Genomic DNA, 25,572 nt, shown 5'->3' on the forward strand with positions numbered 1-25,572 from the left:
AAAAAAAAAAAAAAAGAAAAGAAAAAGAAAGATCATCCTGGCCTCAACATTTAAGGATTACTTTAGAAAGATAAAACTTTCTTGGCTTCAATTATTTTCTAACTCTTTCAACCATGAAGAGCCTTACAAATAACCCACCCCAGACTTCTCTCAACAAATCTCCTGAATGGAAACCTAGGCTGCAAGTAGGTAAGGGACATGCCTAGTGAAACTGATGACAATGACAATGACATCTAAAGGATTATCTTCTGGATTAAAGCATTCTTGGGGCTGGAGAGGTGGCTCGGTGGGTTAAGAGAAGGCATTGCTCTTGGAGTGGAAGAGTGTTTGCTTTCCACTATGACGATGGATGGCTCACATCATCCTGTAACTCCAGCTACAGCCGGCATCTCATGCAGCATTATTATTAGCTCATGATCCTCCACAGAATGAAAAGCATAAGCTTTTGGAGGGTCTGTTTCTATATTGCCTGTGCTCTCTCTCTCTCCCATCCCTGCCATCCTGGTCTCTTCCATGACCTTGTTAACCTACTCAGAACTGCTGAGGTATCCTGTGATGACTTAGGCCCCAGGGCATTACTTGTGATACACTGGACTTCTTGAAAGCCATTATCCCATCACAAAAGTCTCACAGATTCCCAGTGTGCTTTGCCTGTAGCTTCATAACATCAGGCAGTTCCTAAGCTGTGCAATTACCCATCAGTAGGTTTCTCTCCCATCACCCTGTGAGTCCTGGAGGATAAAAATGGTGGCTTTTGATCTTTGCATTCCTAGCGAGCAAAAAATTAATTTTTATTTCTAAAATAGAGGAAAGACCTCAATATTTTTTCCCTGTTGTTGTACATGAAGCCTGCATGGGCATGTTGGTTTATGGACTGATTGAGTTTGAGTCAAGCCCATATCACTATGTGTGTGTCCTATTCCATTTGCTAATGTCATCATGTCCAAAGTATGGTGCCAGAATATAGTATAGCCCTGGATTAATTTCACATTATCTCTGTGGCCTATACTTTATCTTAAGGACTTGTTTTTTGACAGCCCAGATTTAAAAAACAAAACAAAACAAACAAACAAACAAAAAAACATTTATCTTGGAACTTTAAAAATAACTTGTTTTAGCTCCCATGGAAAGATGCTTAAACAGTTGACAAATGAATACTATGACACTGCAGGTTTTAGCACTGTGGTATGGAGGCTAACCCTGGGTTCTGTGACCCAACAGCGTGAGCTTAAATTCTAGCTTTGCTTTTAAATTCAGGTTTCCTGGTAAAGAACACAGCACAGTGCTTCAGCCCTTCATCATCTAGGCAATGGGGTTAAGTAGGCATATATTTTTTCAACCTACTTTAACAAGGATTCAACCTCCCCTCTAGCCCATCACCCACCAGAGGTAGTGGGAAAGAAAGGTTATTAGGATGCAGAGGAAGTGGACCGGTTTAGAAATAGTTCTTTGGGGGTGATTCCAGTCTTCGTTGTTCTCAGTACAGCCTACTAGCAAACACCAAACATGAATCGACAGCTACAGTCCAGTTCACTGGGCAGATACCACCCAGGAATCCAGCAAGGGCGATTCAATCTAGAAGGAACTGGAGGCTTGCAGACTGGTATGAGTCTGCAGAGATGGCAAGAAGTCACAGGAACGTCGCAAGAAGTTCTTTGGCGAGTTTCTCTCTAGTAAGTAACCACAGGCTAAGCTCAGCAATGCAACATAAGGAAGAACCAACACATGTGTGCCCTCGGCGAACAGTGGGTTGGGGCAAAGAGAACCGATGCTGGAGCTCCCTCTGACTGGGTGGTCATATTTATACTCCTAAACAGCACAAGTCCTTTCACCTATATGCAAGAGCAAAACACTGGACACAACTGATTTTCCAAAGAAACCAGACGTTTCTACTTTGGGGCTAAAACTGTAAATCCTTCAAATGACTGTGGGGATAAATGAACTAAAGTATATGTAGAGCTGCTGGCACATACAGGGGCTCAATGAATACAACCATTATATTTTTGGTGTAATTATTACATCAATTATATACTCTTGAATACTTTTGAAATTTTACAAAAGACCACAAACTTTAAAGAAGAACATGTTCTATAGGTGTTCCCTTCGATTTGATGAGTATCTATACTGAAACATTTAATATAAATTTTATTTTTTTATGTTTATTTACTGTGTGTATGTGAACATGAGGGTCACATCTTCTATGTAGAGATCAGAGGACTGCTTATGGGAATCAGTTCTTTTCTTCCACCACCTAAGCACCAGGGTTTAAACTCAGGTTTTAAGGATCAGTGACAATTGGCTCTGCTGGCTGAGATACTTCATTGTCCCTCATTTAATATTTTGAGTTGAAATTCTAGTTTTGCCTATTGACACTTAAAACATCATAAACTTGGTTACTATAGGTTTTCATCTTTTTAACAACTCATTTCATTACAAATACTTTGGACAAAAGTGAGGAGAGAACACAGTTGAGTTTAAGCCACTATTTATGGAGAAATCTGTTATTGATGGTGAATTCAATTTCAAATGCAATAAATACAAACAAAATTACTGCCAGCGAATGATTAATAAATTTGAATAGAGACTAGGTCAATTGTTTTTTGCCAAACATTGCTGTCAACTGTGTTTGGTTCTTATTTCAGGAAAAAAAAAAAAAAGGAACATGTCTGTATTGCTTTCTGTTATAAAAACCAGATTAAATTAAAAGTTTTAATCTTCAAATGGTTCTTCATTTTCTCTAGAAAAAAATTGGTTCTCAAGATCCAGGGACACTATATTCAAAAACCTGAAAATTGTGTCTGAATCATTTAAAATAGAGGAGAATTTAGGTGCTGGAAATGTTTTTCCTCTTTAAGATGAGTTATGGTCAAAGCCTTAACATATTGTAGATCTTTTGTATGAAAACATGATCCTTATTGACTAGTACGTTCATGATTGAGGGTAGTAGATGGAAATACAGAAACCCTGCATCCAGACTGGCTTACAGAAGATTCTGGAAATACAGACCCAATCTTTTTCTGAAATAATGAAGGGTTGTCAACACAGAGATTCCATTTTATCATGTACAGAAATTTAAACTGATTTCAGCAAAATGTTAATTACATCTCTCCCGATTGTTGATTTTATACTATGTCTTAAAAGGAAAAGCTACATTGTAAGAAACTTAACCATTTCCATGTAATTTTGTTAGGACTATGGGAACCAGAGGCAGGGACAAGCTACACTCAATCCTAAATGACAACTCTCAAATCACTTTTTTTGCATTGATAAAGATATCTTATACTGCAGGGCATGGTGGCACACCCCTTTTAACTCCAGCAACTTGGGATGTAGATGCAGCTGGATTTCTGTGAGTTCGAGGTTAGTCTGGTGTAAAAACCAAATTCGAGGACAGCCAGGGCTACAAAGAGAAACCTGTCTTGAAAAAGGAGCTAAAGAAAGTACCCAAGGAGCTGATGGGGTTTGTAGCCCCCTAGGAGGTACAAACAATATGAAATAAGTACCCCCAGTGCTCCCTGGGACTAAACCACCAATCAAAGAAAACACATGGTAGGACTCATGGCTCTAGCTGCATATGTAGCAGAGGATGGCCTATTTGGTCATCAATGGGAGGAGAGGCCCTTGGTCCTGTTTAGCCTCTATGCCCCAGTGCAGGGGAATGCCAGGGCCAGGAAGCAGGAGTGGGCAGGTTGGGGAGCAGGGGGACAGGGGAGGGGAGAGGGGAGGGGGTAGGGGAGGGGATAGGGGACTTTCAGAGGGGAAACCAGGAAAGGGGATAACATGTGAAATGTAAATAAAGAAAATATCTAATAAAAAAGAAAAACAAACAAACAACAACAAACTCACACGCCAAGCCACATCCCCTCCCCCCCGCCAGAAAAACTAAGATATTTTATATCATGTTATACATTCTCCCCTCCCAAAGGAATGGATTACCATAGAGAAAAAGTAGAAATTAGAAAGAAAATAAAGAGAATCATTTGTCCTCAAGGCTGTACATCATTCTATCCCTTCTCCCCGGCCTCCTGGCACACTTGCCTTTCAAATTCCTTCAATAGGCGTAACCTTCGTAACAGAGCGCTCAGATGGCAGCACATGCGCATTTCTGTTTGCTTTGGCAGGCTACACCTCTCTTAACAAGACTCAAGTAACACATGAAAATCAATAAAAAATACAGCCGGTTGTGAAAGACTGCAGCCTTGCTTGCTCGGGGCTCGTGTTCCACATCCGGGGGAGAAAAATTCCATGGGTTTTATGTGTCTTGTGGTTGGTCGGCGCAGTTATTGGCGCAAACAGATGAAGACGGTTTATACATTGTGCATGGCAGCTCTCTCAGGAGCTGATTTTCTTTTAAATAAATAAATAAATAAATAAATAAATAAATAAATAAATAAATAAATAAATCTATCAGTCATGGGCACTCTGGATGTTCTGGAGCAATCCAAGCATTCCTGGGGACTAACTCTGTTCATCTTTTTTCCTCCTGCATGTCTCTTATTTGCAGTATTTCTCGGGGTCTTCTCTGAGACGGTCCCCCCAACAATCTGCATCCAGTGCATTGGTTTATCCATTATCCATCCTCTCGTGGAGTTGTGTTTACGGATTGACTTGGGGGCCTCTGACATGTTACTCTACTTAAAACCCTGCATTTCAAGGTAAGTAAGGCAGACCAAGAAAGAAGCCAGAAGGATGCAGACAGCCTGGATTCCGTTCTGGATTTTATTCAGGACCTCAGTCTCATATTTTGACCTCATGACTGTTACTGCTAAGAAAGAGCACGGGCTGTGGTGTTCTGGTTTTCTCTTCATAGATATAGACGGCTGCTTTTCCTACTGGAGTCACCTGGATCATCCACAATTCAACTTCAGAACAAATATACTGAGCTTTCAAATCTGTCTCATAGCCTGCTTTCCTCCATGAAAGTGAGTGTTATTTCAACAAACTCTCAGAAGTGAAACACTGAAGCTCTTAGGTCGACAGAATGCTGTCTCTCATTTCCATGTTAATAGCAGATATGGCCCATATCTGTGACTTGGCCATCTAATTATAAATCATACACCCTGAAATGTGCATGCTACGGTGTCATCCAAATAGAATTAGCTTTCCATGATCAACCATTGGCTCATTGCTAGCATGTGGGTGTTGGATTAACATGCAGAGTTCCGTTCACAACAGCGTCAGAACGTGTAATGGCAGTCATTTTTTGAAATGAAGTCTTTACGTTCTTGAATGTTGTGAGTTTATGGATTGGAATGTACACAGACTTTTCTTCAGGCATGTGAATAAATGAGAAGGGATGTTTGTATTCACCGGGAGAGAGACTAGAAAAGTCAAAGGGATCTAGCAGAACTGTGTCTGAATGGTTTTCCCTATTGCTATCTGTAACCAATAATTACAGATCAGGACACAGATGACCAACTGAATGGTTTTCTCACAGAAACATCGCAGAGGAGAAAGGGTGGATTTTTAACCCATCCTTCAAGTTAGAGGACAAGGAAATCAGGACACCTGGAGCTTGAAGCAGCACTTCACATCCTACACAGTCACCCATCTCTTCATTCACACAGTCCAGGATCCCACTCAGGAACTAGTGCCAGGCTAGTTGAGTCTTCCCACCTTAATTAATATAAAAATTATCAACCAAAGGCCATCTCAGAGACCCTTCACCCAAGTGATTCTAGATTTGGTCAAACTGACAAATAACACAAGTCTTATCTCATTTTAGATCTCCTTAAATCAGCTTGTAGTAGAATGTGAATCAGTAGGAGTGGAGCCATAAAATGAAGAGCATATTTTGGTTAAAAGTGGCTCTACACTATTAAACTAAGCAGTAGTGGGCTCTTGTGAAACAGAAAGCCAAGTGCAATTTCAAATGAGGGAGATTGAGGTGTGTGTGTGTGCACGTGTGTGTGTATGTGTGTGTGTGTGTGTGTGTGTGTGTGTGTGTGTGTGTGTGTGTGTGCTCACTGTAGTGTACCTCCTGGCTACACCCTCACCCCATGTCATTCAGACCTTCAGGCTCTGAGGCCCACCAGTCTCACTCTTTTAGTAGCTGAGTTCACCATTTTCAATCACTGACCTAATAAAATTCACAGTTTTTACATGATGTATCATTGCCTGACCTGATTCTTACATAAGAATCATCTCTTGTTTCCTTGTGATGTGCTTCCCAAATGATGACTTTAGGATATATAATCCATTCTAAGACCCTGCAATGCTGATCTTTTCATATTTTAAAAATAACATTAGCACTTAGAATTTTGCGGTCTTACAAGATTCAAAAGGTCTTGTTGCCTTTACACGGTGAGAGAAGGGGAGCACGTGTGTTTGGCTCTCCATGCCTTCATCTCCTGAAGCTGGCTATGTTGTTAATTTAATTTTTTTTCTTCTACATATCTTAAAACATTGAAACAATACACTTCGATATACATTGCTTAGTTTATGTGCTTAATCAATATGAAAGACAAGAAATGACCTCATCATATATCCTTCTACCTTCCAGCACATATTAATTATACTTTTTATAGATTCCTAAAGTTTTAATCCTTTTGATAAAAAAAAAAAAACACTATAATTACTGTAACATTGAAATTTGTTCATTGTCATTGTTCATGCAAGTGGATTGTTGGAACCCAGCCCTTCCTCCGGACGTCTTTCCCATTTATTTTAATGGATCAAGGCCATGAGCTGATTCCACAAGTAGGCCTCACCCACAGACATTATCATTGTTAGAAAATGTTGGCTCTATCAGAGGTTCACTCTACTTGTTCAGGCCCTTGCATTATTTGAATGATTTCTGATGCAAGAAAGAGAGCTAAAAGCACCCAGGTTTCTGTTGTTTCCCTTCATAATTACAGATCAGGACACAGGTACCTTCAGACCGACCATTGGTCAAAGAGAGAACCTGTACAGGGCTCAGATCGTCTGTATTCTTTCTGACTGCTGAGTTCAGCAAGCAACTCTCTGCCTAGGCTGTCTGGTCCCATAGCTTTCTGAGGTAGCTGCCATATTTCTACAAACCACATGCAAGATAACATTCAGAGACACCGAAAGGGGTTCACCATTGTCTACGGTCCCTTTTTATGAGGAACAGAAGTTTTCCAGAAGTGTCCATTTTCTAAAAGTACATCACTTCTCAATCTTCAAGCAGGTTTAAGAATAGTAATGGACCATAGCTTATCATAATTAACCTTGAAGTTCATGGCCACCCCGTAGGATCACAAACCCTAGGGTGTGCTGGCACAGAATAAAACCGGAGGCAGGGATGTGCCCCGGGTGGGAGTGGTGATAGTGGTGGACTTGTGGAGGGGACAGCCAAGAGTCTGGGCTGCCTCAGATAGTGACTGGCAGCCTGCAGAGTATGTATCTGTCCTTGACACTGTCACCTTGGGTTTGCAGTTACTATTTCAATCGTGTGGTATGCGATTATAGCTCTTTCCTGGCTTCAGTGATGACAGTGTCTTTTATTTTTGTCTTCTTGTGCTCATTTTGGTGGACTTCAAGGACAATCGTGGCAATAAACATCTCATTCTGATGCCTGTTCAAGCTGCTAGTGGATGAAAAGGATACCATTGTCTTAGAGAGAACTGATTGGTAAAGCAGTAGAGAAAAGCTTTGCCCCATGCCAGAGTGAACAAGACAAGCCAAGGAGTTCTTACACTGTTGCAAACACTTCCTTCACAGGAAGTCTCCAATTCTTTCTTTTAAATCTCATGAAAACTTCACAACAGAGAAATGGATCAGACCAAATTATTTGATCCCCTTAGGTTCCTGGCAACGACCATATCCAGAGAAATTAAATGTTCCCTGTATCCTTATACTGCTTCAGGTTTTCCAAAAAAAGGAGTAATTTTTGGTCAAGTGGGCCAGTATCTCAGACCGAGAGTTGCCTGTTCACTCTTGAGAGGGGACAAAGACAAAAGTGGCTCAGGTTCCATATCTGGTGCTCAGCTACGGGTGAAGGTCTTCTCAGCAAGGAGGCTATATGTTTATACTTTTCATAACCTTTCTGGGTCAGAGATTGAAGGCTGATGGTGAAATCTCCTCACAGGCTTTCTATGGCCTTACCCCCATTAAACTGTACTCTGGGGAGACCCACTAGACCTTAAGCAAAGGGCCAAGTCCCTTTCTAAATAGAGTACATGACATATATCAAATAAACAGGCTTTCCAAACAAAGGAGTCCTACACTTTTCTTTCAATACAAACAAAGCAGATATTGCAAAGGACTCATTGACCCTTGGCCAACTTGCTTCAGAGCCGTGACTCCAATCTCTGTGCACTCCTTTGCTACAATGAGGATAAATAACGGCCTGGTGAAGGTCATGTGTAAAGAGCTGTTTGCTGACATCTTCCCTTCCAGAACTGCATTGTAAGGGTGTCAGGATGCTAGGAATGAGGTTAGAACCTATTATCATTACTACATCAATCTTATTATTGCATCATTAGTACCCTGGCTTTTAGGGGGTCAAAGAACATCCAGAGTATATGTGCATACTTAAGTAAATACCTCAAGCCTAAGGTAATATAGGCTGGCCCCACCGCTTCTCAGCAGAATCCTGCTATGGTGAACTGCTTGTGTGCAGAAGCTGTCCTTGAGACAGAGGCACCTGTTTCATGGAGAAGATGTTCATGGTACAGAAGAATGACTCCAAGCACACTTGTGGGGGTAACTTGACCGAGTCAGCAGGTACCCAAAAACAGCTCTGAGAAGTATATGGACCCTGTGATTTATTTGATTAAAAAAATGAAAAAGCAACCTAAAAGAAGCTCAGGACATCTCTGTGGTGATTGGGCCCTGGAGTAGAAGGCAAAAGCAAGCTAGCTATGCGGAAAAGCTACAGCAACATGGACATGCTGTGCAGAATGTGTACGAGAATCTGTAAGAGTAGTTAATTAAACTCTCTGCTCATTACACACACACACACACACATATACACACAACAAACATACACATATATACACACATGCACACATACACACATATACACACATGCACACATATACACACATGCAGACACATACACACACATACACACATACACATACATACACAAACACACACATACACGCATATATACACATACACTTACCTACATAAACACACACATACACACATAAACACACACATACACACAAATACACACACATGCACACATATAAACTCACACATACACACACACACACACACAAACACACACACTCACAAAATAGCCCATGGAGCATCAGTTCTGAACAACAAAATAAAATTCTTAATGTTGTAATAAATATAATAAATACCTCTTCCTCCTTCACTTGGAAAAAGATTTATTTCTTTATATGAGTGTACATATGTCTGTGTGCATGCTCTCATGTGTGCACGTGTGTGTGTGTGCGTGTGCACATGTGGGGGGGGCGGTCTATGGCTGTGCAGAGACCAGAAAGGGGCATCAGGTTCTGCAGAGCTGGAGTTACAGGCACTCACTCCTTTGCAGGATGGCCACCCGTGTGGGTGCTGGGGTCTGGGCTTCAGTCCCCATAACTCTGCAGTGAATACTCTTCACAGGTGAGCTAATTCTCCAGGACCCAGAAGTTACTTTTGATCATAGATCTCTCATATTCCATAATCTACACTTGCATTCATATAGGAGAAAAGTCGGAGTTTTATTTTTAAGGTCTCAGGGGCACGATCTGCTTTAGATAAGGCCTTCAGAGGGGAGTGGGGTACATTAACCACAGTGATTGATTGATTTTGAACCTCTTTCATCATTCTGGTCCCTAAACACTAATCAACTGAAAACACCCAATTTGAACATCTGCCACACACAGTTTCCACAGCTTCCTGAGAAATTGCCTTTAGGTTGGATAAGGAAGTAATATTCTCCTTAGAGAGAATAAGACGTATAATTCAAATTTTTGGATTTCCTTGATAATTATCTCCTATTTCCTATACAGATCTATATGTGGAAGCAAAGCTCCCACAACAGCATACATTTAAAGTCTGGAAAGGTAAAAGATGACCTGTTTCTATGGTTTCTGTCTCCATGGCACCTAGTTATAAAATCATACTCATGACCCAGAAGGGCTTTCTCCTCTAGCTCATGTTGCTGGCATTACATATGCTTTATACAACTTCAATTGGACACCTTGCTTGAATCTTACCTTTAAAACAATTATTTCTTCACAGTGTCCTCTTATGAAATGAGACTATTATTTCAACCATGACCTGATTTCTTTCTAGACCAACTGGAAATGACCTCTCTCATCTCTTTTCTGGTTCACCAAATATGTACCAATGACATGAGGCCAAGGAGAGATAGAACAACTGCTGTGTGACCATAGGGAATAGTTCTGGAGACACCAACCTCTGTAGACAGCAGAGCTCCCTACAGAGGCCTTCACTGCCATGTGCTACTCTGATTGTTCCTGCAGTTAAGCACAAACCCTTTCTCTGCGCATATGTTTTGTGAGCTGTGGTGAGGCGTATGTGTGAAAGTAAACACTGAATAGTGAACGTTTAGGCAGATAACACATTCCCATGAAAGCAGCTCTCAGTAGGATTAAAGGCAAAGAGCAGTAGTAACAGTACTGGTGCTAGGTGAGCTGGTTCGTTTTCTCTGAAGCTAACATGAAAATCAACAATGGTGATGACAATCCTGATAGAAGATAAAAATTTTAAGATCCATTTATTACTCTCCCCAGGGAGATTGGAGATTATTTTTAGCCTCTTGGCTTTGTTTGTGTTGGTTTGTTGTTTTTTTTTTTTTCCCACAGGCTAAGAGAATCTCCGAATCTTGCCTGGACTTGCACAGCCCGTGAATGCTGCGGACTGGACACGAACAGTAAAGGGAACCGAAGCTAGGTGTCTCCAGGTTCTGGTTTTGGCCACTGTGCTGAGACAATTAAATGCAAAGTAGTCATAGTGCACGCAGTGGGGGGGGGGGGGTGCTGATGAAAGGTGCCCGCATCTGAAGCACCCCCCTTGCCAGAACTTTAGGCACTTGTCCCACAGTCAAGGACTTCACAAGATTCATGTTTGCTGTCATTGATTCTACTGGAGCTTGCTCTTACAATTAATTCCCTCTAGCCCAACCCTCATCACCTCAGAGAAATCAGACTCCCTCAAATTATTTTCCTTCGATGTTTCATTGAATCAGGCTTTCCTGCAGCCCAGGGTGACCTTGAACTTGCTAAGCAGAGCAGGACCTTCCACTCCTGATCCTTTCTAAGTGTTAGCCCCACAGGAGTGCGCCTGGAGGACAGAAATCATTTGTGTCATTTGTCACTGGGTTAAATAAATTTTTGAACATTTAATTCCATTTTCAGGGACACTGAGATGGGTAAGACCTGAACACTATGAAATGACAGTCATATTTATCTGATAGAAGGGCGAGACTCTGGGTTTAATAAAGTAGAGAGTAAGCTAAGAAAGTCCCACTGGAGGGTGGCTGTGAGCTCTCGTGGACAGGTTGGACTGTGTGATCCCACTGCCTGCCTGGAAGGACTGGGGGTTTGAGAGTTCAGTTTCTTCCCATGCTGCTTCTGGTTCTTCAACCCCTGGGCTCCTGTTCCTGCGTTGGTGTCCTTGAGACACTGCTTGACACGGAGATGTAGTGCTGGAGATGTCCAACAATTTTAATTTATATTGACTTGTTGAAACCTGGTGACAATCCCACAAGGTAGGTTCTGACATCATAATAACTCTGGAAATGAAAATACATTAAGGAAAGTGACTTATCCAAGGCCTAACACCCGTGAATGCATTAAACAAGCAGTTTGCCTATTCACTGTGTTTCTCAAAATGTCTGGCTTTACAATACTTTTTAAAATTTTTACGCACTGATATTTTCTACCAGCAGTCCCTGAGAGAAGATTTGTCTTAGATTAACATACACTGTAATTCACCTCATAGAGAAATTTACTGCCCCAAGGAAATACTGTCCATGTGAGTAACGTGTTACATGTCCATCATTCTGAACACACATTCACACTAATAGGCCATATGTTGTGATAATTCAGATTATAACATTCATTAGATTGGTTGAGGGGAACTAAATGTTTACTTGTAAAATACGGAAATCACGTGGTTTATGATCAAGCCTTCAAGTCAAGCTAGCTAATAACATTAGACTTATACAAATGTGACTATATGACACTTACACTCATAGGGTGCCTCCTATTTCTAAGCATTTACTTAAGTTAATTATTTCCATAGCCATCCTGAAATGCAATCTGTTGTAACCCTTGTGTGTGTGTGTGTGTGTGTGTGTGTGTGTGTGTGTGTGAAGTAACTCATCCAGGACTGGGGACTATATCGACAAGACTCAGAGCCCTTTGGCTGCAGAGCTTGGCTAAGGACTCTGGTACCCTCAGAACCACCACAGCACTGTTCCTACAACAGCCTCGCCTGTGCACAGTAGACACTGCAGATAGGAAATGAGCATCCGGAATCTTTACAAATGTGTTTTGTCCCACGTGATTTGCTTTCCCGGCTATCTCCAAACACTTCCTAAGATCCTCAGAAAGGAAGGGCACGTTGCGAAGGATGCAAAAGGGAGACCTCTTCCAAGAGTGAGAATCGGAACTCCTCATTTAAGCAAAGAAATGTTGAACCCTTCAAGTACATCACTAGCCACACACAGTCTCTGTCTCTGCCGCCTTCGCATGGTGCTGCCAACTGTGCTGGGGCCTGAGGTTTGGCTCTGCTCCTCCCTTTGTCTAGTCTTTCCCTTGTGCTTTTGTGTGACTGGTTTTGGCTGCTTTGATTCAATTACCTAGATCCCCGCTCCTCGGAGTGTGGTTTGTGGAATGGAACCAGCACCATTTCCTGCCTGATAGAAACCTAGAAGTCTGCTCAGGCCCTTTCCCAGCCCTGGAGATTTAGGGTTTAGAATCCGCAAGCTCTGACAAGATGCCCAGGGGTTCTACATTCACATTTGAGAAACTGTGTTCATTAAAAAAAAAAATGGTGCCTAAATCCTTCCCTAACGAGAAAGCTGTCACTCATAGAATGGGAGACAGTCAGAGCAGCTCATCTGCTGAGGGGGATGGGTAGAGGGGGAGGGGAGACAGGAAGAATGAGGAAGAAGAAATGATCCCTGCATTGATACAGAAGAATGTCTGGATTAATGAAATAAACCAATATTCAAAGTATAACCTGGAAGGGAGTAGCCCATTACTGTCTTCAAAATGCCTTATAAATGAAATCTACTCAAGTTCTCCCAATCAGCTGAGGTTTTCTTTCCATTTGACATAGTGAGTTAAAAAATAGTTGCCAGGTGCCCAGTGAGTTGAGGTCCCTATGTCCCAGCTTCAGTAGGCCCTCTTCTACAGGATGCTCTAGCTATTAGCTGTGATGGAGAGCACGCAACTTCAAGTGATGGGAATTGTCCCTAAGGTAGACTTCTGGTGAATTATTTACTATAAGGACGCTCTTTTGTGTCAGTGCAAAGGCAGTAAATGAGGGTGGATATAGTTTAACTAAGCAGAGGACATAAGCCTGTAAAAAAGAAGAAAAGGGGGCATCGGGCTTGGCACGGTTACCAGTGATGAAGACAGAGACACTCAGCAAGGAGATGTGAGTCCCCTCGGTTACTTAAGAATGCTTTGAGATAGGGTAGACCTCTGGAGAAGGTCGGAAATTCTTACCCCTTACATAAGCATCCTGAGATACGGTTGCATCCTTGTGGCTCTAGAACTTTACTCCTGTGCTCTGGAAGGCTTGCTTTATTTGAACTTCCAAGAAAGATTGGATTTGCACAAGGACTCCATGGGCAAAATTATCATTATTTTACTTTCACCCTTAATTAGGATGGGCTGATGGGGTGTGCGGTACTTAAGGGGATAGCAAGGAAACAGGATGCTGAGAAAGTGTCTACCTAATGCCCCGGGACCGTTAATATCCGTAAGTATCAAGGATGTGCATTGATCCATCACATAAAATCAAAATAAGAGATGTTCGTTAGATGCAATGTTTATTGAGAAAACAGAGCAAAAGAGCCCTGTCCGTGGCTGAATTCAAGTCCTTTGTGGCAAGGGAACGAAGCTCAGAGACACAATGCTTGAAGAGTGACCAGATCACCTCTCTGTGTTGAGCCCTGAAGACAGACCCCTCACTGTCACCTGAGTCAGGGGCACCTTGAAAAGAAGCCACCTCCTGAGCTCCTGGCAAATATGCACCTGTAGGAGTTCTTAGTGTGGCCATGTTCCGTTCTATTTGGGGACCATTGGAAACCGGAGTCTTTAAACATTACTCCTGAAAAGGCAAGTCTCCTGAACAAGGATGTAAGGAAAAAGCTACTCCCGGCCATTTCTGGAGTTGAAGCACAGATGTGCTGTTTTGATGCAAAGCAGGTTATTGAAATCATGCAGTAAATGTTTTCCTATACTTCCCATGCCCAAGATACAGTAATACTGTCTCTATGACAGGATTGTAAAGATTAAATGGGAAATAATTTGTGCCTTGATCTGCACAGATTTACAGATTGTCCTGACTGGGGCCACGCGAAAATGAAGAAAAGGCGGACACAGAGGTGCGTATACAGAAAAGCTTGGATCAATGGACCATGAGCTCTGACGGAGACAGACCACCATAGACTTCATAGCGGGGGACTAGAACTCAGTGTGTTTATTTTATACTTCTGGATCTGGAGGACACAGATTTATTGCATATAGCTGAAGGAGGCGGCAATTTGGCTAATCTCTATCAAGGCCTCTGTAGGGAGCAGTTTCAGGCTGTAAGCATCCCAGAAGGGGAGTCTGTGGTTCATCTTCTGCAAACACTGTTACCATCCGTGGCTGACTGGGGGAGGCTTTATTCACCTCATGCGCTACCCCCAAGCCTGACTAAGGAAGGCTGTGCTATTCCCATAAGTCTGAGGCACTTGGGGGTAATTCGCATCTCAAACAAAACACCTTCACTGAAAGCTATTCCTTTCAGTGTCTTAACAATTCTGACCCTTGAATATATTTGAATAGAACTACCGTGTTAGTAAATAACCACAGGTACACTTCCACGACTTCACTACACAGCTCCATCACTGGAAACTGAAGTGATTCTAGGATATCTTCCTAAAATGATATAGCACACTGGTCAAGTCCCATTGCTAATATAAAGTATTCATCACATCCCCCTTTCCAAACCTACCACTGCCAATTTAAAGTTTTCTGTGTAGTGAAATTTCACCGAATTAAGCATTACTCCAATAACAACAATAATGTCATACTTTTATATATCTTAGAAAAACATTTTTTTTCACATTCATTAAGTTTAAATGAATTGTTGATAGTAGGCTTGGAAAATTCTGTTTTGTGGAGAATTTGAGGACGTAAAAATATTTTTAATGAATTTGGTCTGGATCAGCAACTGAAGTCAAACAATTAAAACATCCAATTTGGGGGATTTTTTTGGTAGCTTTCCAAAACGCCTCATGCTTTTATAATCAAGCTGTTATATGATAGCACTTTTTTTCATTATGCATGAGATTCCAACATTCAATTTGAAGCAATTATTATCTGTGACACAATATAATCAAAAGGCTACTGCTATTTGCTGAAGGATTCTTTGTTTGCCAAGATTATTAATAAAGTTATGCCGGGAGCACATACAGTACTGCTTGGCACTCCGCAGCTGGCTCAGGCAATGGGAAAATAAATCAGCATTCTCCATGCTTGTATTTCTCAATATCCCTGCCAGTGTGTGGATTGGAGAGTGTTCGTATTAAATAGCACTAATTGCCTTAATTGGCTTATGGCTAACAAGCCCACCGTCATGTTGTATGGTAAAAACCACTAGGGTTATTGGATGTTTAGGGGGCTTCGCTCCCTCCATCTTCAGTGGTTCAGATGGGATGCACAGAGTCACAGTGGGGTAGGTGGGTGGTGTGGAATAGGGGAAGGCAGGGTGAGATGCCCCCTCAAGTTAGCCCAGGGTATAATTATTAACACATTTTTTTGTTAAGCAAACAATTTAAACATGATATCAGGGCCAGTCTTGACTGAGTTGCTGACCAGATTACCAATAAGCATGAGTTCTCACTTGCTCTTGGGACAGCTGTGCCTGTAATTAGGAGAACCTTGTTTTAGGTGTTTAACAACCAAAGCAACAGCTCTTATGGTTGCCTTTCCTTTTCTCAGAGCTCAAAGACACACACACACACACACACACACACACACACACACACACACACACTGACCCTGCCATTATTCTAATTGAGTCCTTTCATTTGATTTTTACAGAGATTTATTTGTCCCAGGAGTTAGCCCACTGTTACTCAGTAGGGACACGTGACTGTCACAGCCAACTTCCTGTGTTAGCTCCTCTCCCATACTGCTGATGTCAGAAGGTCTACAGAAAGAGGCTAGTCCTGTGAATATGAGCACATCCTCTTACGGATTCTGTACACAAGATGCCACGTCAACTTGCAGACATCCACACTTTAATGCACGTGTGTTTAAATTGCTGAACTAGAACTTGAAGAAAATGTTTTAAGGTGGCCTTAATGGGAAGGCCATTAGCATCAAGTGTAAATAAGAAAAGAGCTCAGGATACTCACCGGCGCTGTAAACTGTCAGGTGCCACCATTATCAGGAAGTGACAGTATACTTTATTTGCTGATGAGTATAGCTAAAAACCGGCAAAGATGGACCCCCCCAACTGCTTATTATGCCGATAATATTTAAGAAATAACTTCATTGCTCAGTGGTTTTGAGTCCAGGGTTAACAAGATTAGCCTTTGTAGCTACAGATGGAGCTGACATTTTAATTCAGGAAGAATTGGGGCTGCATCTGAGCAAATGGGGGAAACAGCATCCCAGGAATAAAGATAGACGAAAGAGCATACGATTGATGGCTGCTTAATCTCAACATTATTCTTGTCACAGAAGACCTGTAAAATCTCTATATGACTTGGTAATTCAACCCACTGCAAGGCAATTCCAAGGATTCCAAATTTAAACAAACAAAACCAAAATATAATTCCTTTCCTTGCTTTTTAAATTAGTTCTTTGAGAGTTTTGAACAATGTTTTTTGTTTGTTTGTTTTTGTTGTTTTTTTTTTCTGGTTCACATTCAACATCCCAACTCACTCCTCTTCCCTATCCACACAACTTTGTGACACCTCTTTTAGTCCTTAGTGTCAATTTGTGCCACCCAAATGCTCTTGGCTATGTGAACTTCACTGTAGAGTTGTCTAGTTACCAGGGGCTGTGCTCTAAGAGAAAATGGCTTCTTCCTCACCTTCTCCCACACCCAGCCACTCACATTTTCCAACAGCATCCCCACTTGGTGTAGGATTGTGTGTTCAGCTCTTCCTTCCATGCTAGGATTTGATCTGACTTGGGTTAACACAAGTTTTGTATCTGCTGCTCCAACTGCTGTGAGTTCGTGTGTGTGGCTGCACTGGTATGTTCATATCCCCATTGCTATGACTGTAAGATGTAAGGTACCTACTTGGAGTCAGATATTGCCTAACGGTCTGCATCTGCTACTTGACTTTAAATATTATACTGAGAAGAAAAGCCAGTAATAACAAGCTATGCTTTTATAACTCGGTTCTCCTCTCTTTGTGACTGCTGTGTGATATGCTGAAATCTCCTCCCAAATGTGACATCGTTATTAAGAACCTTTTCAAGGGACTGCATGGGGGTGGAGCTACTGTACCTTGTCCATCATGAGGGAACGCAAGAAAGTGCCATCTATGGAGCAGGACATCAGGCCTCCCCCCCGCAATGGTCAAGGCTGATCCTTGACATTGGACTTCTGTCTCCATAACAAGAAAGAATGGTTTGTGTGCTTCTTAGCCTATGCCATTTTATTGGAGTGGCCACACAGATGAAGATAATGACCCAAGAAGTCCTGATTCTAAATCACTTTCCAACTTAACACCCTCCCAGAACTTCTGGTACTCGCTATGGAAAGACATAAAAACTTAGTAGCACTAAGGGTCCTCCACATAACTGACTTTCTGGTAGACTCTGACCTGGGGACTCTCGGCCCAGACCATCTTGGATCCAGTTGACAACTCTGGACACATCCCACTGTGTGTTCTCTGCTGGGCCCAAGCCCTACTTCTGTTGGGAAAATTCCCTCCTGTATCACACTTTCTCGATCACCCTATCACAGCTTCACCTACGTATCTGTACTCAAATCTTAATTCCTCAAGAAAGATTGGTTGGACCATTCAAATCTGAGGAATGGACATATAAACAAAAGCATTTAAGAACCACTAATAGACCAGGCATGTGCAATATGATAATTCTTCCTAAACTTATTAAACACTTAGGAACAGTGGGTTGTTTTGTTTTGTTTTGTTTTGTTTTTCATGTGTGAGCTCGGTCTGTAGTTTGGTCAGTATAGTGCTAGGGTGATACGGAATATGAAGCTGTATATGCTGAGCAGAGAAAATGATCTCAATTTCTAGGGAGCAAACAGGATTGTCACACACTGTCAGCGTTGATTAAATATGGATTACACAAAGTCTGGCAGTCTCTAGTGAAAGGTGTGTCGTGTTTCTTCACACATAGAACTTGCCAGAGAAAGGTTAGTTCTTTTATACGTCTCAGTATTTGGCCTTACAATGAACTCAGCAAAACTATAACACACAATAAAAATTTTACTATAAAATTAAAAAAAAAAATAGAGGTATGGAATGTGGATGATGTATAAGGAATATTTTGATGTTTTGCTAAATTCTAAGTATCATATAAAATATGAACTTTGCTTGGAAAAGGTGGCCATAACTCATTAAAATAATAAACAATTTAATATTTGTGGCCTAAATTACATTCAGTAAAAAACAAACAAACAAACAAACAGAGCTCCATATTGAACCTGGGTCTGAACCATTAAAGAAAGAACCCACTTGTGACACATTCAGGAGACATCTAAATTTGGGACATCCTCATTACTCCCAGCTAAGGTATGACATTAAACCCCATTGTCATCGCCTTGTATTCATGTCTATGATGTAACTGAACCCCATCAAATGCAGTCTGCTACCCAGAGATGCAGTCTTACTTCAATGTTATAGCTTAGGTCTAAGGAGCCGGGCAGTGGTGGTGCACGCCTTTAATCCCAGCACTTGGGAGGCAGAGACAGGCAGATTTCTGAGTTCGAAGCCAGCCTGGTCTACACAGTTAGTTCCAGGACAGCCAAGACTACACAGAGAAACCCTGTCTTGAAAAGCAAAAAACAAAAAAACAAAACAAAACAAAAAAAACAAAAAAAACAAAGGTCTAAGGAAACCCTATACTATATACATTCTTAAGACTGTAAGTCAGGCCCAGGTTTCCTTTAAACTCATAATTTTTTAGTGAATAGCTTGTAACATGTTGTTTAAAGAAACATTTAAAAAGACTAAAAGAAACAAACAAAAAAGATTTGTAGTAGAGAACCTAAAATCTGAAGACCATAATAAAAATCCAAAGGAAGTGAAAAACCAAAATATATCTGTCATACTGAAATGATTCAAAACCTGTATTTTTTAGAAAATTGCTATAAACTACATAATGTGTTGCTTCATTTTCTGTAATCAAAACAAGTGATTCTTAAATACAAATAAATGTGAAATTCGTAGCAATTTTCTTTTAATATAACCATTTATCAACTCATTTTTAACCTGCTGTATATAACCACTGTCCAAAATGCAATATTTCAGGAAACATTTTCTTTTAAAGGACTGCATAACTGTTAATAAAGATAAGTCCATACGCCATCACATTGTAATGAATTTTCTCATAGAAATTAATTAATGTGTGAATATGTGAATGCTAACATTTATTTACATCCTGGGCTAAATGTTCAAAGAGGTGTATGTTAAGCACACAATTAGAAGCAATGATGCATTAAATTAGCCTCACCAAGAACGTGTATTAATTTTAACGATGTTATGGAAGCTCTTTGGAAAACTAAGATAAAATTTTCTTTGCTCCATTTCGTTCTTTTGAGGTTCCTTGGCCACCTATGCTTTTTAATTTTATTGGTTTGTTTATTTATTTATTTATTTACTTATTTACTAGCTTATTTTTACATATAGGTTTATGGAAAATGGAGGTTCAAGAGGGCAATTTCTGTCTCACATCAGAAGGCTGCCCAGTGTTATCATTAACCTATGAACTTCACTCTCCCCACCTCTGCCTCCTTTTGGTTTACCCTATGCAAACAGTATCTAGCAACTATATTTTCATAAACAGCCAGAGCCTCTTCCGTCTAGGAAGGGAATTCCTCACTGCTGGAAACCTTCAGTGAATGTGCTTTTAAAAGTGTTACGTTACTTTAAGAAATAGTTACTTTAACTACTAAGAAACAGCAATGACTCCTGGTCCTTGCTAGAGCATATTTAGTTGCAGATCTGTTACGGCTGAAAGGGAACCAGAGAAGCATATGGCCAGCAGTGGAGACTTCCTATCTAGATCAAACAGCATTCTTAAGAATATTCTGGAATTATTTATAATTTGTGGTTGGACTGCCTTTCGGTTTAAGGAAGTTATTGTTCAAGTGATGCCTTATTTCAAACTATACATAAACTGATAAAGACAATGACTGTCATTTATTGAGTCCTAACCTAGGGTGAGATAGCAGGCTAGAGTAAGGTGGGACTGCCCAGATGAGGTCTCCCGAAAATTATGTGCATGAACAAGATTTTATTTACATCTCTATTTATGGGAGCGAACAGGGGAGCTTAGAGAGTGAAAATTTTAATTTAACAACTGGTTTTGAAGCAACATTGCTTATCCAGTGTGCCAACTAGCAAATGCTAAACATTTAGGGGAGGGGGAGTTTTCCTTAAACCCAATACTTCATTGATTATATTGAAGTTCTCTGGTGATTTTGTATAATAAAATCTGTTTAGCTTCTAAAATAAACTTTATGTATACACAGTACAGTACACAAGAGGACTTGGATAGTAATACTATTATGTATTGTGCTAGACAAAGAAAATGTGTAATTGGGATGAATATTTTGTTTTTGTTTTTGTTTTTTTGTTTTTGTTTGTTTGGTTGGTTGGTTGTTTGGTTTTTCAAGACAGGGTTTCTCTGTATAGCCCTGGCTGTCCTGTAGACCAGGCTGGCCTTGAATTCAGAAATCCACCTGCCTCTGCCTCCCAAGTGCTGGGATTAAAGGCGTGCACCACCACCACCAGGCTGGGATGAACATTTTGTATTGTCATACATTTTTAAACTCCTCATGAAGCGAACACTTTGTAGCTACTCATGTACTGAGCTTCTCTTCATGAAATCCTCTGACCTCAGCCTTGTGTTCTAAATGGAGAATGGAAAGGAAAAGAACATTGATATTTTGACCTCAGTGAGGACTGAAGGTTTGAAGTCATATGTTTCTTTACTTGCAAGTGTAATTATGTGATAATACTGTTACAAACTATTCCTTGGTTTTAATTTCTTGGAATCGCTAATATAAAAATTTAAAATTAAAGAGAAATTACTAAGCAGTCTTCAGGTCTAACTTTGTCCAGTTAGCACTGTAAAGTATTTATCATCTGAGCACAGAAGAATTCAAGTTGGCCAAAGCCTTAGTTATGTTCTATTACTGTGAAGAGACATTATGACCAATGCAACTCTTAAAACAAAAATTTAATTGGGAGCTTGCTTATAGTTTTAGAGTTAGCCCATGATCATCATGGAGGAGAGCTGATGGGCATAGTAGTGGAGAAGTAATTGAAAGTTTTTCATTCTTATCTATAGGGAGGTGGGGAGGAGGGGAAAGGAGGAAGGGAGGGAGGAGAGAGGAGTGGGAGAAGAGGGGAGAGGAGAGAGAGGAAGGGAGAGGAGGGAGAGAGGAAGGGAGAGGAGGGAGAGAAGGAGGGGGAGAGAGGGAGACAGAGACAGAGACGGAGATAGAGGCAGAGAGAGAGAGGGACAGGGAACAGGGGCAGGGCGGGAGAGAGACTGGGTCTAGCACGGGCTCTTGAAAACTCAAAGCCCACCCTTAGAGACACACATCTTCCAAGGCTACACCTACTCCAACAAGGCCACACATACTCAAATAAGACAACACATATTAATCTTTCCTGAACCGTTCTACCAATTATAGACCAAGTATTTGAACCTATGGGGGCAATTGTCATTAAACCACCACAGGTGGTGAGCGTACTGTGTAAGAGTTGTCTCTTACTTTAAGTGTATACTTGAGATTTAAAAGTCATGGCACATTCTTACCCCCACTATTATAAATTTGTACTATAAGGGAATGGTTTATGGCTGGGGATGTAACACCCTTGATAGAATAATTGCTTAGACTTCAGGAGGGTCCATATTCAATCTCTGTTTCCATAGATACTAGGCTGGTGGTTTACACCTCTAAATCCCAGCACCTTGAACGCGGAGACAGGAAGATCAAAACTTCAAAATAATCTTTGGCTACATAGTACATTCAAGACAAGCCTGGAATACATGAGATTCCATCTTAAAGAAAACAAAGGCCAAACAGAAAAACAGTTTTGTTTTGTTTTGTTTTGTTTTTTAAAAAAAAAAGGAGGGGGTTAGCTACCAGTAAAATCATATCCATAAGCTTACAGGAAGGGTGAGATTTCATAAGTCAATCACACCTTTCCTTACTGTCGGATGCGACATGCTAATATGATCTATGTTGCTGTCATGGAGAACGTTTTCTACATTTTTAATTTTTATTTATTTTGCGGGGTGATGGCCCGGGGTCACACTTATCATGGAGCACCAGTGTTGGTCCGAGAATAACAAATGAAAGTTGTTTTTCTCCTTCAACCACATGGGTCCCCAAGATTGAAATCCAGTTCTCAGGTTTGGCAACCAGTGCAATTACCCAGGGGACATTCTCACCAGGCCTTGTCACGGATGACTTTTGGGGCATGTCTCAGGTCTCTTTTATCAGTCCCTAGTTTAAATGATCCAATTCCAAACTTTCCATTTGCCCTCAGAGAGGGCATTTGAGAAGGTAGTTGGATGCAGTATTTGACACCTAGAAAGCACCTTTAAAACAATACAGGGAATTCTAGTCACTGTGAGGAGGGCAGAGTCCAACTCCAGTCACTTTAGCTCCCATGGTTAGAAATTCTTAGATCTCACCAATCCAGCCTCTGATTCATTAAGTCCGGGTAGCCTGGGAATGTGTAATTCAATCACATTTCCAGTTAAAGCCAAAGGCACTAAGGTCAGGGTAAGGATGAACTGAGAACTTCTTCCAAGGTCACTTGTTTCTGTTACTGTGATTTCAAGTCTTAGAAGGGTATTGCCAGTGTTTATGACTTATTTCACATTATTCCTGTCACAGAGGGTTTTTTTTTTTTAAAAAAAAAAAAAGGTTCCCAACCTTTTGTTTGTTTTTAGTGTTGAAATTTTTAAGACATTTTAATAATCCTCATATGAAATAAATCCAAGTAGAGATAAGTAAGAGGCTAAGAGACTTTTTAATCTGTTTACTTTCTGTTTGATCAATGTGATTTGATTAGTCTCCAAATGTTCATTCTTCTAAAACTTAACCTTGATTACTTGCGTATTTTCTCTTGGTTTCACCCTCAGTGTAAATATCCAATATCTAACTCATGAAAAGCAGAATCTTGACCTGAACATACAACTTATGTGTAGAGCACTTAGGCTGTTTGAAGCAATATTTTCAAGTCCCAGTAAAACACACACACACACACACACACACACACACACACAAATACAAAGTCATAACTACATAACCAATAGTTTGCAAAATGTTTTAGGATCATCTAAGCAAACCTGCTTACAGATGGGAAACTTGGGCAGCCTGATGAGAACTTGGTGAGAGCATACTGTGCTCCCACCATCAGAAAATACCTCATGGCCTTCCCCTCCACTACGTAACCACACTACTTAACCAAGCTTAGATAAATAATAACATAGCAAGAGGCAGGATCATGGCCTGTCCTCAGTGTGTTACAGTGTTAAGCCGTGATGTCTGGCTTCTATCGGAGCCAGTCATGGGGCAGGCAGGCAAGGGACATGGAATCTGTGGTTCTAATCACTGGGGTAGTGGTCTAGCATTGGGTGTGGCATACCACCTGCTTCCTGAGTGCGTTTGAAGGCATTGGCAGGACAGCATCCACTTCCTCTAGGGAAGACACCATCAGTTTCCTCTGGCAGGTGTTCAAAAAAAGCTTCCCTTTTGTCTATTACCCTACCCATTATTCTCTGTGTTCTTGCCTGGGCAACTTCTATTGCTAAGGAGTTATTTTGCTTTCTTCTTCCAACGCTGAAAAAGTCACTGTGCTCTCTGGTATCCATGTATACAGATGACAGGAAGGTGAGCAGCATGGAGGGGAAGCAAGGTCATCTCTCCAAGCTCAACTCCACCACAGCTCCTCAACCTCAACTGAAAGACAGCCCGCTCACCATCAATTTCCTTGTGAGAACATCAATTCCATTGTGAGATCTTTATCTTGAGGGGAAAGTGAGGTGTGCTTCATGGACAGTGATCAGCTATTCTGTGAGGTTCTCTACCAACTCTTCCCCGGGTAAAGAGCTTGCGCATGCTCACTGCTCATTTATTCACAGCTGTCAGGAAACAGAAACAGCTTGGCTTTTCATCAATGTGATACATCATCTACACAAAGGAATTATAGTTGTCTGTAAAGCAAATGGGTGTGAAAATGGTAGAGAGATGGATGGGGCTGAAGAGAATCATTCAGAATGAGGTAACCAGACATGCAAGCTCTGTATGCTATCCTTCAGGAGGACCCTAGATCTTCATCTTTAGACATGTGGCTTTAAAGTATCCACAGAAGTCAGAAAACTAGAAAGAGGCCTGGGGGGGGGGGAGTTCCAAGGAAAGGAATATGATAGAACAAGTGTGAAATAAAGTGGAAAAGAAGGATAGTGGGTCAGAAAGGATTAAGTAGGTTGGGCATGAAAGGGCAGCATAAAGGAGAAGGTGTGGGGAAGGATAACTACTGCTAAGACCTTTTAGAAATATATATATATGTTGTTATAGAGGCCTCCTAGAGTACATTAGTACATACATTTTGCCACTTCTCTGTTTTAACCAGATTTAGCACTAAATTAAAATAGTTTTAACTTGTAGAAGCTTTCTAAAGTGTGTATGTATATAGATATATAATGCACATATACATCATATACATATGCAACAAAAAAGTTTAAATGAAGTTATCTTACATGGGGGGAATGTGTGGTAATACCTCTTCCAGACACTATAGACTATCAAAGAAAAGCTCAATTCCAAAAATAAGTTATCTCTTTTTAGTGTGTTTGTGAGTAGCGTCCTATAGACCCTTGAAACTTTGTAGTCTGTGGTCATTGTTCTTGGTTGCCCTCCAGAACTTGATGGTAAGACCCTTTGGCTAATGACATCACATACTTGAGTCATGGGACATGAGGAAATCAAGCTGGTACTGACCTGGAAATGTCAACCCTATTTCATAGCTTTTTTAGTTGTAGAAAATGTTATAGGTGAGTGGGAGGCAGAGCCGGGGGAGCTGCTGGTCAATGATGACAGTGACCTAAAATCCTCAGGAAGCCCCGGGGTCATAGCCCAGAAGTACCCGGGAGAAAGAGGGTTGTGTGGAGCCCACCGCAGTGGTGGTTCCTCCCTCAGTACATCAGGATCCTCTGTGGACCC

The 25,572-nt window shown here is 41.0% G+C and overlaps 1 pseudogene; it reads left to right on the forward strand.

The window, feature by feature from the left end:
- The first annotated feature begins 1,506 nt into the window (after window positions 1-1,506).
- LOC110317869 overlaps window positions 1,507-25,572 on the forward strand; it is a 26,874-nt pseudogene continuing 2,808 nt past the window's right edge.

Source organism: Mus pahari, chromosome 3, assembly GCF_900095145.1.
Source record: "Mus pahari chromosome 3, PAHARI_EIJ_v1.1, whole genome shotgun sequence".
NCBI classification, from domain to species: Eukaryota; Metazoa; Chordata; class Mammalia; order Rodentia; family Muridae; genus Mus; species Mus pahari.